Source organism: Mustela lutreola, chromosome X (assembly GCF_030435805.1).
Source record: "Mustela lutreola isolate mMusLut2 chromosome X, mMusLut2.pri, whole genome shotgun sequence".
In the NCBI taxonomy this organism is placed as follows: domain Eukaryota; kingdom Metazoa; phylum Chordata; class Mammalia; order Carnivora; family Mustelidae; genus Mustela; species Mustela lutreola.
This window is the reverse complement of record NC_081308.1, coordinates 34,376,927-34,391,582: the sequence shown is the minus strand read 5'-3', so window position 1 is coordinate 34,391,582 and position 14,656 is coordinate 34,376,927. Positions and strand designations below refer to the sequence as shown.

The following is a 14,656-nucleotide window of genomic DNA, read 5'->3' as shown; positions in this document are numbered from 1 at the left end:
CATGTCCTAGAAGCCACCTCTCTCCTTGCTGTCAGCTTTCCAACATGCACACTGTTTAGGTTTCTGTGCATATTCATCCTGACTCCAGAAAAGTCCAGAAAAGCCAGTGGCCAATGGAAGTATTTCTGAGGCCCTTAGATCATCTCTTCTGGAGTGTTTTACTTGACTCGTCCCCATCCCAAGCCTACCTCAATCCCACCGACCCCAGCTGGTCACCACATCCCCAGTGTCAAGGTGAAGAACACACACTGGGAATCTATCTGCCTGGCTGTGAATTCTGACCACTTTGTCCGCTCTGCCACGAGACTGTGTGTAATTTCAGAGCACAGGCTGTGGCTGTAGCTTTGTTCCTTGCGTCTAGCCCAGTGCCTCACACGTGCTGTCCATCCCCCATTTAGCCTGGTGGATAAAGAAATGATCTTTGGTGATTTCGAGAGAAACCAAACGGAGACCAAAATTTGTTTTCTAGAAAACCACAGCAAATTGAGAGCGATCAGCTGATGATTAAACACACACACACACACACACACACACACACACACACACACACACAGATCTCAGGTGTGAAGCCACAGCTGAGAGATGTCTGCTCCCATATATATCCCATCGCCAGTCTCATCCCTCCAAGTGCATAATTACAAAACAAATGGTAAATGCCTTGTTTCATTTGAGCATCTTCTTTTAATGGAGAATTGATTTTCTCTCCCTTAGCAAAAATTTTCAGTGGCCTTACAAAGGGGAAAAATTAACTCTTACATTTGCATGTCAAATGTTTTAATTTTCAATTATAAAATCTGTCTTTCTAAGACATTCTAGAAATGGCAGCAGAATGGAAGCCTGGCTGCGGGCTCTAAATTGCTCTTAGCAGCTCAACTTTCTAATGTTCCTTTCTGGGGCAAGCATTTCTTAATTGGGTGGGAGTTTCCAGACTTTTCATCTGTCTTCTTCGTTTGCGAGGCGGGGGAAGAGAGCTGTTTTGATTCCCAGGCCTGGGTTTTCTTAACAAAATGACTGTCGGGAATGCTCCTGGCCTTCCACTCTCCTGCTCCAGCCACAAGGAGAGAGGCATCACTTAATGATTCTTACCTGTAAAAGGGAAGGGGGAAAAAAAGCAGAGAAAGTGGTAGAAGTGGGAAGATCTCCACAAGTCAGCCCCCAGGACCATCAACTTTCAAATTTCAGAAGAGAAACAGACTCAAGAGGGTTTATTCTTCCCTATTTAAGCAAGATTCTGTTAAGCTAATCATATGCCACAAACCTTTAAAACAGCCATATTCTGGTTAGCAGACCATTTTTACAGCTGTTTTGCCTTGCGGTGACAGACTTTCTCACTCTGTCCTTGTCCTAAACTCAGACATGACAGTGGGAATGGACCAAAAAAAGAAAAATGCAATGAGAATTATCAAATATCAAAGAAGAAAATACCAAAGTCTGTGTTTTCCCCCATTGGAGGTTTCAATTCACCTGGGAAGTGTTTTGTAGTTTGTAGCATGTTTCAAGTTTAAAACCATCACAGTCCCAACACTCTAAAAAAAAAAAAAAACAAAACAAAAACAAAAACAAACAAACAAAAAAACACTCTCCTCTGTGTGTGTGAGCGTGAGTGGTGTGTATGTGTGTTTTCTCGCTCAGTTTTTCGGTTTTGGTTTTTTGCTTTCACGAAGTGCAAATGTGAGGATGTTTCCTGGCCCAGCGCAGGACTTCAGAAAGACTCTGTCCTTAGCCTTGAAATAGACTGGATTGTTGTCTCTAGGCAAGTCATCCTAGCCAGCACCGTCCTGTTGCCCCAACTCCATAAACGGAATGTACTTGTGTTCAGTCCTACAGATAAGGCACAGGGGCTATTTCAAAAGTTAGCCAATCTGGGGCCTCCCAGGGGCTTTCACAAGGTAGAAAACGTTAATATTCTAAATAGTTCCAGCCTTCTCTAGCCAACGCACGTTTCGAGTTGCTTCATCATCCGTACAGAGCCTTTTCTTTAATCTTCCCCAGGAGCGTGTGTGCAGGTTCAAATGGTGATAATTACCATAAAACAATTGTGTTGTCCTTCTCCCAATAAAAATCGCTCTGTTAATCAGCCAACGCACAGCCCCCTTGTCTGAGGACCCTTATGCCAAACTGGCGGGGTAGAACGTGGCTACAGATAAATTAGCCCACGTGTGATTGCATGCGAAAACACATTGATTTGGGATTTTTTTCCCCCCTCTCCCGTTCAACCTGACAACTTGTCTAAATAGGCTTCTGCCACGACCTGACAGCTCCTGGACAAGCTGTGTACAACAGGCCATTAAAACGAAATGCTCTGAATAGGGAGAGTACAAAACACAGACAAAGGGATAAGATTGAAAGATAAAAGGATGAACAAAGGAAGTGTGGAGGGGGTTTTGGGGGGAGGTGGGGCCTGAAGACGTCCCCTTTAATTGTGCTTTCAGACTTTGTTATAGGTTGGAGTCTCCGGAGCAGCCCCTGTGATGGAGTTTAGGGTGAAGGCTATTTCGGAAGGATAGACCCTCAATGGCAGAAGGCAGGAGGCAGGGGCAGGACTGGGCAGAGGGAGAAGCCGAGCCGTAATGCAGGCTGGACAGAGTCCCGAACAGTCCCCCTCCCCCACAGAGCTCAGGGCGCTCCTGCGTTGGCACCAAACGGTTGGGAATGTATTCCCTCTTTCACTTTCAGTCTTTGCAAAGCCAAGGGCGTGCTCTTGGGCAGGGAGATCCCTGCATCTCCACCTGGGCTGCCATACAAAGTCCTTCCCTGGATGGGCATGAGATTGGCCACCCCCGACGTGAGCGTAGCCCACCTCCCTCCATCTCTGTGGTCACTCCCCAGCCCAGATGGCGTTATCAATTTCCATTGAGCCCAGCCTAGTAATGGTCCCTCTTATTAAGCACTAACCAGCCCCATGCTACAAGCTGTACCTACCATTCCGTGCATTCTCGCAACAACCGCAAGAGGCAGGGATTTTAAAATTCCCATTTTGAGGATGAAGAAACTGAGGGCAAGAAGGACGACTCATCACATAGCCTAGACCTGATGAATGGTTGTTGACACCTGCACCCAGGGCTGCCTGATTCCAAAGTCCACTCTCTAATCTATGACACTATGGGTTTGCCCTGCTATCCCCAAGTCGGGTGTTCTTGGCAAAACCTCCCCTAAGCCACATTGACATAAAGCAAAGAAGCAATTGCTGTTCGTTTATATGGAGGAATTGTTGAGCATTCCCCGACCCCCAAAATCACCTCTCTTAGACTTGTCTGATACCTTAGGCCACATCTTGCTAACGGATGCATAAAATACATCAAGATAAAGCATAGATGCTCACAGACACAGTTCAAAGCTCAGCGGCCTGATGCGGAGGTGCTGAGTGGAGTTCTGGGGGAAGGAGCTTGGGGGGCCCCTCTCACCACCTCTTTGACGGTTCGCTGCAACACAAACGTGGAATGCTAATTTTGCTGCTATTTTCACTCTTTGCCTTTTCCCTCATAAAAGCAGAAGTCCTGTTCAGTCTTCATTCGGTTAGCAAAAACAGGCCCAGATGTAGGTATTTTGTAAAAGCGAAGTGGCCTAAGGCAAGACTTTGAAAAGTGGGGGATAGCTGTATGCCCTCGGGAAAGGATGAAGGTCTATGGTCTACTGCGGACCACTGCAGCAACTCCCTCCAAGAAAGTTTAATAGAAAACAATTTTATTAGGATCTTGGAGCTCACAGAAGAGCCTATTTCTTGGGCTGGGAGGTGTTGCAGTGGATCCTTGCCTTAGCTTGGCCACCAGACCCCCATAAGTGTTTTATTTAGCACATACTGTGTTCTGCTGTCTCTGGTTGGATTCCTGTGGAACCAGACTCTAGATTTTTTAGGCCTTGCTCTTGGGATCAACACCCAGGGAAGAGAGGGGCAAGAAGCAGGGGGGGCCAGACCAAGAATCTGAACTATAGTCAGTCCAGTTCCACTGAAGGCCTCAGATGACCCCCTGGAAAGCTCTAGACCTGAAATGGCTCATCATAGTTGTTCTGAGTTGAAGCAAGGAAGCTGAGCCTTTATATGTTGTACTAGATAGTGGCTGGGTATGGGATACCATGTGGAAGGAGCATGACCTTGGGCTAGGGAGCTCTCTGCAGCTAAGACAAATCACAAAGTGGGGCTCAGCTTAAGGCTGTTGGGACTCAACACTCCCAACCCCTATGGGAATGAGTTCTTCATTCCATAAAGGAGATCCAAGAGGCAAGTCACAGTCCCCACTATAATTCTTTTCTTCCCGATACTCCAAGGGTTATTCATTATTGGTCCCATTTTACAGGAGAGAAGAATGAGGACAAAACAAGTGAATGACTTATCCACAGACATGCAGGTAACATTTAACTATCAACCCATTCATTTAACAAATGTTCATTGAGTACCTTCTGCATGCCAGGCATTGTGCACTGTCCTGAGCATGTAATGTTGAACAGAAAAAGACCCCTGAGCTCATCTAAATAACGTAATAGTATTGACAACTATTCCAGGTACAGAAAAAAAAAAAATAGAAGCTTATTTCTTTAGAATACCTATCTAAAAACTTCCTTGCTCCATGAATAAACATTTGAAGACTGCTTATACCTATACGTCTTTCCAAGAAAGTTCAAAAATTGTAAACATATATTCCTAAAATTTTGAGAATGGGGAAAAGCAGATCCAACTTGACCATGAAATGCATAGCATAATGAAGAAGTATTTGGTATAAATCAACCTGAAACCAGGCAGCCAGTTTTTCTCTGGAACCTCCAAAGGCACAGCAGAGAATCACACCTGATTCTTCATCATTTCATTGATAGCATCGATGGCATCAACAACGAAAACCAACCAGTCAGACACTGAACTTTTTTCAAGCACCTATTCTCATTAGTGCATTTCCCATTTGAAAAATTGTTGTTTGAAAGATCAAGTTTATTACTTCTAGATACAGAGTGAATAAGCAGTGTGGCTGAACCAGGTGTCTTGTACGTAAGATTTTGGTAGTCTGATAATTTCATTCTTGACTGTCTGTTAAACCATGGAACAATCAAAATGGTGCTGAACTCATCACCCTCAGATGCCAGTGCCTTCAGCCCCTCTGTGCTTGGACACCATGATTCTTATTGGATAGGGAAAGAAGAAGGAAAGGGGAAGTGTTGTCTCCACTCTGGGTTCTGATTCAGTAAAACTAAGGTATAGCTTGGAATTTGCATTTTGAAAGTATTGTTCCCACCTCCCAGGTAAGAACCATGGCTTTAGCATCTAGAACTTTCCTTCTCACTCGCCCCCACAGTGTCTGGTGTTCTATTCCATCAGGTCAGGCAAGGAACATGTTAGCCAATTCAAAAGGCTGGTTGGAGCTCAGGTGTTAATGTGTGGTTCTGAATCACACTGATACCCCTCTGAGTTAACATTTGTAAGTCAAGTGTGTTTGAGGCCTGATCAGGGATGGCATTGTGCAGCTCTTAATGCCCGATTCAAGTTACAGCAGGGTTCCTCAAGACAAAAAAAGACATCAGGATCCTGGGACATGATAACAGATATGAAAGGTGATATTTCAAATGCCAAGCAGAATGAACAGGAAGCAGGTCTTATCATCCACCACTCAGCAGGAAAGAGGTAAAGTGGTCTTCTCAAAAAGTGATGGACAGATGCATCTTTGTGTTGCCAGGTGGCTTCTTACCTTGCGCAGGGAGAAAAAGCCACAGAGCTCCACAACGGTAGGCAAATGTAGATCTGACAGGACAGGAAGAGAAAGGGGTGCGGGCGATGCATTTACTCAGAATAGACCAACAAGTTGTGCAACCCTCTTATACCACCTGAGCTGAGCCAGACTTGCTCAGGGGAGAAGGTGGATGAACCCTAAGATTGTAACCAGTGGGACAAAAATCCCAGGGGCTATTCATCTCAGAATGAAGCATGGACACCAGTAGTTTTCACCCCTTTTAATTCTTTTCTTTTCTTTTTTTATCGAAGTAGAGTTAACACACAATCCTGCCAGTCCTTTTAGGTAAACCCTTGCTAGCCAAAAAGATGTGTACTTGGGAGAAAGTGTTCCAGAAGTCTTGCTGATAGCCTTTCACAAGTTTTCACAAGTGAGCCCTCAGAGAAAGTGCTTGGAATGGTGTTCTGGGACATTCTACCCGGTAACTTGTTCTACCAAACAAGTCAGCAGTCATAGCAACCCAAGTTCCCAGCAGAAGGAACCTCTAGTCATGCCCCCAGATAGACTTGGATACATAAACAAACTGCCTTGGGGGTACCTGGGTGGCTCAGTCAGTTAAGCGTCTGCCTTCAGCTCGGTCATGATCTCAGGGTCCTGGGATTGAGTCTTGCGTCAGGCTCCCTGCTCAGCGAGGAATCTGCATCTCCCTCTCCCTCTGTCCCTCCTCCACCCTCCCCTGCTCTTCTGCTCTCTCTCTCTCTCTCAAATAAATACATAAAGCCCTGACACCCAGCACTATTTTTCATCAGGAACCTTAATCATATAAAAACCTAATAATAGCAGCTTGTGTTTAAATAGCTTTTAGGCTTACAAAGCATATTTAATATATATCCAAGCCTCAAAACAACCCCATGAGGTGTGTCTCATATGCCCCCATTTTACTCATGAGCAAACTGAGGCTTACCCAGATTAAATGACCATCTAAAGTGTTCACCTCAGCATCTACTTCTGACAGTGTTGGAGGAGTTTTTGCAGACTAGCTTTTCCACAAAGACTGACAAGAAGAGGGGGGCAGAAATACAAAGAATGTGGTTGAAAGCTTCAGAGAGCTTCCAGAAGAACGAGGTCTTAAAAGGTCAGTATCTTAGTCCTCTTGGGCTGCCAGAGCAAAAAACAGTGGTCGTTGGTTTAAACAACAAACATTTATTTCTCACAGTCCTCAACACTGGGAAGACTAACATCAAGACATTGGCAGATTTGGTGTCTGGTGAGGTGTCGGACCTGCTTCCTGGTTTATAGACTACCATCTTTTCACCACAACCTTCCATAGTGGAAGGGGTAAGGGATCTCTCTGGGGTCTCTTTTGTAAAGACACTAATCCCATTCCCAAGGGCTCTGCCATCATGGCCTAATCATCTCCCAAAGGCCCTCACCTCCTAATGCCGTCACATCAGGGATTAGGATTTCAACATATGCATTTGGGGGGCATGCCAACATTTGGTCTATAGTAGCCAGGATCCCAGAGAGAAGGGAAGTGCATGGAGGAGAATCTGGCATTCTGTATTCAATCCCCTTCTGGAGGCATCTGCTGATTCTTAGGAAACTTGAGGCCAAGAGTCTAAGAAGCCAAGTGAAAAATGACAACCAAGACCCTGGGGAGTCCATGGAGCTTTTGGAAGTCTCATGGCATGGGGAGAAAAAACTTAAAGTTCAGGGATACCCAGGAGGCAAGAATTTGAAGGGCCAAGATTTCAGAGAGAAGGGAAACGTACTAAAATGAGCCTGATATTCTTTGAGGCATTTGACACAATGCCCTTCCTTTCTGTGTAAAGATACAGAAAGGTTGAAAGCAAAAGGATAGAAAAGCTATACCACGAAACCATTAACCAAAAGAAAGCTGGCATAGCTACCGTAATAGCAAATCAAGTGGACTTAAGAATAAGAAGCACTATGAGAGATAAAGGACATTTGATAAAGAAAGTGTCAGTCTGCTGAGAAGGTAAAACAATCATGTATGTACATAATAACACAGCCTCAAAATATAAAGCAAAAAGTGACTGGAAAAAAAAAAAAGAGGAAACAGAGAAACCCACAATCTTGATGTGGACTTTTAAAATTAATTAATTAATTTATTTATTTATTTATTTATTTATTTGACAGATCACAAGTAGGCAGAGAGGCAGGCAGAGAGAGAGGAAGGGAAGCAGGCTCCTTGCTGAGCAGAGAGCCTGACGTGGGGCGCAATCCCAGGACCCCAGGATCATGACCTGAGCCAAAGGCAGAGGCTTAACCCACTGAGTCACCCAGGTGCCCCTTGATGAGGACTTTTAACCTAATTCCCTTATTCTTGAAAAACCCAAGATCACCAGCAAGCCTTTGGACCACACTTTCCCAAATACTTATGTTCTGGCAAGCAGGGATTATAGCTAAAAGGATTCCAAGGAATGAAAAGTGTGGGTATGAGTGGTTTATTCAGAGACTTAAATTATTTCTATAATTCCTGTCTTGTTACTTTCCTCCATAACTGATAGAGAAAAATAAAGGCAAAAAGAATCAGGAATAATACAGAAGATTTGAACCATACAAACAACAAAATTCACACATAGACACACACACACACACGCACGGGCACATGCTGCAAGTGTACATGAGATATTTATCAAAATTAAATATATGGGGGCACCTGGGTGACTCAGTGGGTTGAAGCCTCTGCCTTTGGCTCAGGTCATGATCTTAGGGTCCTGGGATGGAGCCCCGTGTCAGGCTCTCTGCTCAGCAGGGAGCCTGCTTCCCTTCCTCTCTCTCTGCCTGCCTCTCTGCCTACTTGTGATCTCTCTCTGTCAAATAAATAAATAAAAATCTTTAAAAAAGAGAGAGTCTGTTTAAAAAAAATTAAATATATGTTGGGCCATTAAACACATCAAAACAAATTTCAAGCAATTGAAGTCACTTAGAATATGTTCCCTGATCACAGTTCAATTAAGGTAGAAATCAATTTAAAAATATGTATAACTAGGGGCTCCTGGGTGGCTCAGTCAGTTAGGCATCCAGCTCTTGGTTTCAGCTCGGATCATGATCTCATGGGTTGTGGGATCTGGCTGGTCATGCTCTGAGCTTAGCGGGGAGTCTGCTTGAAAAATTCTCTCCCTCTGCTCCTCCTCTCTCTCTCTTTCTCTCTCTCAAATCAATAAATAAATCCTTAAAAAAATAAAAATATGTATAACTAGAAAATCACCAAGTATTTGGAAATTAAATATTCTCCTTGTAAATAAGGCTTGGGTAAAAGGAGAAATCATAGTAAAAATTAGAAAGTACTTTGAACAATGAATGAAGTTTTTAAAAAAGATTTCATTTATTTGAGAGAGAGAGAGATAGCATGCACAAGTGGGGCGAATGGAGAGGGAGAGGGAGACGCAAGCTCCCCACTGAGCAGGGAGCCAGACACATGGCTCATTCCAGGCCCCGGGATCATAACCTGAGATGAACACAGACACTTAACCAACTGAGCCCGGAAGTGCCCTGAATGAAGATATTTTACATCAGAACTTGTGGGATGCTGCTAGAGCCAGGCTTACGTGGAAATTCATAGCCTCAAATTCATAAAGTAAAAATTAAAACTGAAAGTCAGTATTCATCCTTAGATGGGAAAACAAAGCAAACTAAAGTCACAGTAGAAGGAAGGAAGTTGTAAAGACCATCAAAAGAATATTTACATACAATAGAGAAACTATCTACAAAGCCCAAGGCAGTTCTTTGAAGAAAAGGGTGGGAGTTCCCCGTAGCCCAAGGTAGAGCCAGATGTAAACCCAGGCGTTGACCTGTCCTCTGTGGGGATGTGACCAGCGGGCAGGAAGGCCACTTGGGAGATGCCATAGGGGGCCAGGGGTGGGTGGGTGGCTGTATGACTCGGTGCCCAGTAAAAATACAGCACTTGAGAAGTCACTGGGCTCACTTTCTAGAAGCTTCAACAATCAAGGAAGGAGTCCCTCAACCTGCCAGGAGCTCTTTTCTCAAAAGTTTTGTTGTTGTTGTTGTTGTTTGTTTGTTTTTTCAGCTCTCTCGAAGTCCCTACAGTTTTGTCAGGTTGTGCACTAAAATCTTTGCATGGCTGGGGGTGACTGGGTGGCTCAGTCAGTTAAGTGTCTGCCTTGGGCTCAGGTCATGATCCCAGGATCCAACCCCACATCTGGCTCCCCGCTCAGCACAGAGGCTGCTTCTCCCTCTGACCCCCCCCCCCAGCTTTTGTGCTCCCTCTCTCAAATAAATAAATAAAATCTTAAAAAAATTAAATATTTGCATGGCGATGGTTTCTCCATTTAACGAAAGGCGTTCCCTGCCACCATCTCCATTGCTGGGTCAGGTGTGGCACCCACTGGGTGGCTGAGGGCTGGGATTTTCACTAGCCTCCCTCCGGAGCTGGGAAAATTCAGGCCCTGTTCATGGCAGACCTCGGGAAAGCTTCCATTTGAGTTCACGCTTCCCTGATTTTCATCTGGCCAAGGAATCCAAGTGGCTTTTGCTGAGAGAAAGGGAACCCTCATTTATTGAGTGCCTACTGTGTGCCAGGGCCTTTAAATTAATTACTCCACTTAATCCTCCCAACCTCTCTGGGCTGTGCACAGTTTTCAGAGAAGAAAATCAAAGGGCAAAGTGTTTAAGCAGGCCCCCGCCACGGTCATGGGGCTTTAACTGGCAGCTTTCTTTTCCTTCTATGCCAAAGCTCCCTTTCTTGAAAGACTGTCAAGCCAAATAATTGAGAGAATGGGTTTTGCGGAGTCCAACAGACCTCAACTCCCCCTTAGGGAGTCTGGCATGGAAGGTATTGGGACCCTGGGCAAGTCAGCTTAGCTCTACTGGAGAAAAATGCCACAAGCTTCGTGGTGGAACCTGGGGTGGGGGATGGAAGGAGGCAGTGCAGACAAGGGCTAGCTAAACTCAGAGCTGGGTGCCTCCGAGAAAGGCTACTGCTCCTACTCCTCCCCTTGCTATTTCTATGGTTATCGTGCGGCCTCTCCACCTCCGTCCCACTCTCGAGAGGACCGGATGGCTGCACCAGCTTCATCTGATACCATCCTCAAGAGCCCGGTCCACCGGCTACAAAAAGAAATGAGGAAGTTACAGCTGGCGGCAAAGCCCGGGCCTCAGCGGTCAGGCCCCATGGGTTTTGTTTTGACCACTGAGTCACGTAGTGACCAACGATCACACGGAACATTGGCCAGCTCTCCTGTTGTTCCTCGGGAGGTAAAGCTAGCAACAAAACCTCCCATTTGACCCATGAAAATTCACTGCGTGCTTTAAAACTGTCCTCAGGTATGGGGGTGGAGAGGGGGCTGCTAGGAACCACAATGAGCAGTTTTTCCTTGATGGGGTCATTTCATTTGTTTTTTGCTTTGGCCTTATGTTTGTCCCATGGGCTTCGCATGTGTCAGAAGCAGCAGGCCCCAAGCTAAAAAAGCTTTCCAGCTCTGCTCTGGGAGCAGTGAGCCATGCACTGGAGCTCCCGGTCGGTGCTGGGCTTGGCCTTGTCACACTCATCGCAATTATGACTGTTCATTCGGTCGCCGACTTCCTTGACTGGTCCATGACGGAGCCAAGAAACAGGCGCACGGAGGATACGTGGTAAATACCGGTTGGCCAGATGAATGAATGGAGAATGAATGAATAGCTTCCTACCTCACCCACCAATGCTTGAAGCTCATATGTGCTACAGATGTCACTTGGGTGCTACCGGACAGCCTCTTTCCCTTTTCTAGAGTTTATCTCCCAGGCAGGCTGAGATGTACCTCCCAGAGTCTGCGGGATTGAAATTAGGAAATGCGTAGGGTAGTGTGAGACCAGCTTCCTGGTGGACTTTAAACCCCACCCCCTTCAGCGCCTCGCGGGTGTTCACAGGCTCCTCCCACATCCTATCCCCTCCCCCGAGAGTTAGGGAAGTCAGCAGAGCGGCTTCCTATCTTTTGCCGCTGTGATTCATCTTGCTTTAACTTCGCCCTGTCCTGTGGGAGTGGAAATCTGGCTACTAGAGAGCCACGGCCGGTGGAGCAACCTCCTAGAAACCAAACACACATCTGGCAGAGCTCACTGGTTTCCATCTCCCACAGAGAGGGGCAGATTATCTAAATGCTGATTAAGTCATGAGCTGTTGGTACTGAGACATTTCACTTTGAAGCACCAGAGATCCAGGCAGCCTCAAAGAGATGACATTTCTTTTCATTCATTTCTCCCACAGGGATAGAGATGGCCAGAAGGCAGGGAAAAACTCAGATGAAAAGTGGTGGTCTAGAATGGTAAGTGTCCCAAGAAGCAGGGCTAAGGGAGGGGCTGGTGGAGTGGAAGAGACCAATGACAGGGCAGCCTTCATGCTTTAAGCCTGTATCAAGGCAATTGCTAGTGTGGGCGGGTGAACACACACACACACACACACACTCACACAATCTCTTCACTCCTGCAGGCACGGACTTCCAGAGCTCATGCACACCTTTGGTCATCTTGTTCCTGCCAAAGAATGTCCCAGAAGGTACCAGCCTTACCTTTAAAAGGCTTTCTTCCCCCACTGGTTTTGTGGCTCTTCTGACTTGACCGCAAACACAAGCCTGGTTAGGAATGATAGACAGTATAGGTGCCCCCACTCGGATCCCCCTTTTGGCCAATGCAACCTGTCCACCATGCTGTGGGCTGTTGGCTGCTGAGAGGATTGGCTCCAGCCAGCCAGGGCCCGGTGCCCTGCCCTTGGCATCCCACAGTCAATAAGCAACAGAAATGGGGACATAAAAGCCAAACCCCTTGCTTCAAGGTAGGGCGACTCTGGTGCCCCAAGTGACTCCAAGAGCCACTATGAAAGTAGTCTAATGCTGGACTCCCACCACACCACACCCTCGATTAGCTCCCTCTGCCTTGTCTAGCCTCCTGCCCTCCCCGTCTCCTGAGACTACTCTCTCAATGAACTTGAACAAGAATCTCCATCTCAGGCACAGTTTCTAGGGCTCAAGACTTATAAGAGGCACTAAAATGATCACCAGGCACATAGCACTCCCCACGTGTCGGGAGTTCTAAGTGCTTCATGTGTACTCCCTCGTTGAGTCCTTACAAATCTACCCCATGAGGTCAATGGTACAAATATCTCTACCTGGCAGTTGAGACCACTGAGGCACAGAGATGTCATGTAATTTGCCCCATGCCACACTGTAAGTGACAAAGCCAGATTCAAAACCACCCCATCCAACCACAATCGCAATCCACACCGATTCTCATAACTCTCTTTAACATCTGCTTATGTTCCTTTTCAGAAAGCAAGTTCAGCCCTCCCTCATTCTTTCTGTAAGCTTTAATATCCAGGGAATCAGGGACATTTTGAAACTATCATCCTGAAAAACAAATCTCAATAACCCGAATGGGTTTCCTCCCATCGCCTCTCCCCCACCCCAATCCCAGCCAACATTATGTAAAGATTAATTTCATACTTGAGCAGATGCTGAGCAGTCTGCATGTCTGTGGCTACAGAAAGGATCCAACTTAAGGGAGAATAGGAAAGACAGCTCCAGAGCACAGACTTTTCCAAGGGAAATCCTGTCAAAGCACACTTTCAGGTAGTCTCAGTGGTCGAGGCTGAGAGTTACCCAAGGCAGGGGGTAGGAAGGGCAAAGCAATGGAAATGGGTTCATAGATCCGCCAAAAGACGGGTTTAAAACAGTGTTGTTATGATACCAAACACTGCAAGTTACCCAAATGTCCATCAAAAGTAGAAAGGAAAAAATAAACTGGGGTAGACTTGCACAACAGATGACCCTATGACAGTAGGAGTCGTAGAACTCTAACTACATAGAAAACTATGGGAGACTTCACACACACGATGTTGAACAAAAGAAGCCACACGAGCATATATGGCAAGATTCCTGTACATTAAGCTCAAAACCAGACAAAACTGATCTATTGTGTTAGGAGACGATACAGTGGTTACCTTTGGTGTGGGAGGTGCCTGAAACGGGGCAGGAGGGGTCTTACAGAGCAATGGTCATGTTCCGTTTTGTGATCCGGGGGCTGGTTTCCTGGGTGTCTTGACTTAATGCAAATCCGCCAGACCATACACTAGTGATTTGTGTACTTCCTGGAGGAATACTATATAGCTCAATAAAAAGCTAAAAACCTGATCGAAGACAATTTTGTGAAGAGAAAGAAAGCACTGGGGCGCCTGGGTGGCTCAGTGGGTTAAAGCCTCTGCCTTCAGCTCAGGCCATGGTCCCAGGGTCCTGGGATCGAGCCCCACATCAGGCTCTCCACTCCGCCGGAAGCCTTCTCCCCCCAACCCCCACCGCCTGCCTCTCTCCCTACTTGTGATCTCTGTCTGTCAAATAAATAAAATCTTTAAAAGAGATAGAGAGAGAGAAAGAAAGCCTCCCACCACCTAATTCCCATAGACAGGCTGTCTTTTTTTTTTTCCCCCAGAAGGAAAATTATTTCAATGAAGACTAAAGCAGTCTTCTCACTGGGTGATCACACTTGTAAGTTCAGATTCCTGAGGGAGGTATAAAGTTGCTTTTCAGAGATCTCTCTTTATTCCTCACATTCTTCCCTGTGCTGGTTTTTGGAATGTTCTCTATATTCCAAAGCACTGGGCCTAGGTGCTCATTTACTCAGAAAAGGGAAAGCAGTCAACAGAGGCATTCATGAACCACTGGAATGAGATGTCTCTGTAGGCCCATCTGTATTCAGCTGGGGCACTTGGGTTGATCATAATGGCCAGTAAGGAGGGCAGGAGAGGGCTGTGTTACATGGAAGCCAGTTGGCCCCAAAGCAGTAGGAACCCCTGGCCGACAAGGTCTGCCTTTGATGCCTCCTCCAGGGCCTGTCCCCAGTGATGTCCCCCACTATCCCTTCCTCAATACAATGAGTGAGTAACCACAAAGGAAGCAATAGTCTAGCTTCCAATAACCCTGTCCATTTATTTCAATACACAACAGAGTCCCTGATGTGGAAAAATCAGATTTCTAGGTCTCTTCAACATC

General features: G+C 46.0%; 1 long non-coding RNA gene across 1 annotated transcript in view; it reads right to left on the bottom strand.

Annotated features, from left to right (window-relative positions):
- Positions 1-738: 738 nt before the first annotated feature.
- LOC131821362 (uncharacterized) overlaps positions 739-14,656 on the bottom strand; it is a 34,082-nt gene continuing 20,164 nt past the window's right edge. Inside the window, exon 4 of the long non-coding RNA XR_009349890.1 lies at positions 739-1,086. This is a non-coding gene — a long non-coding RNA (uncharacterized LOC131821362). The remainder of the gene's footprint in view (positions 1,087-14,656) is intronic.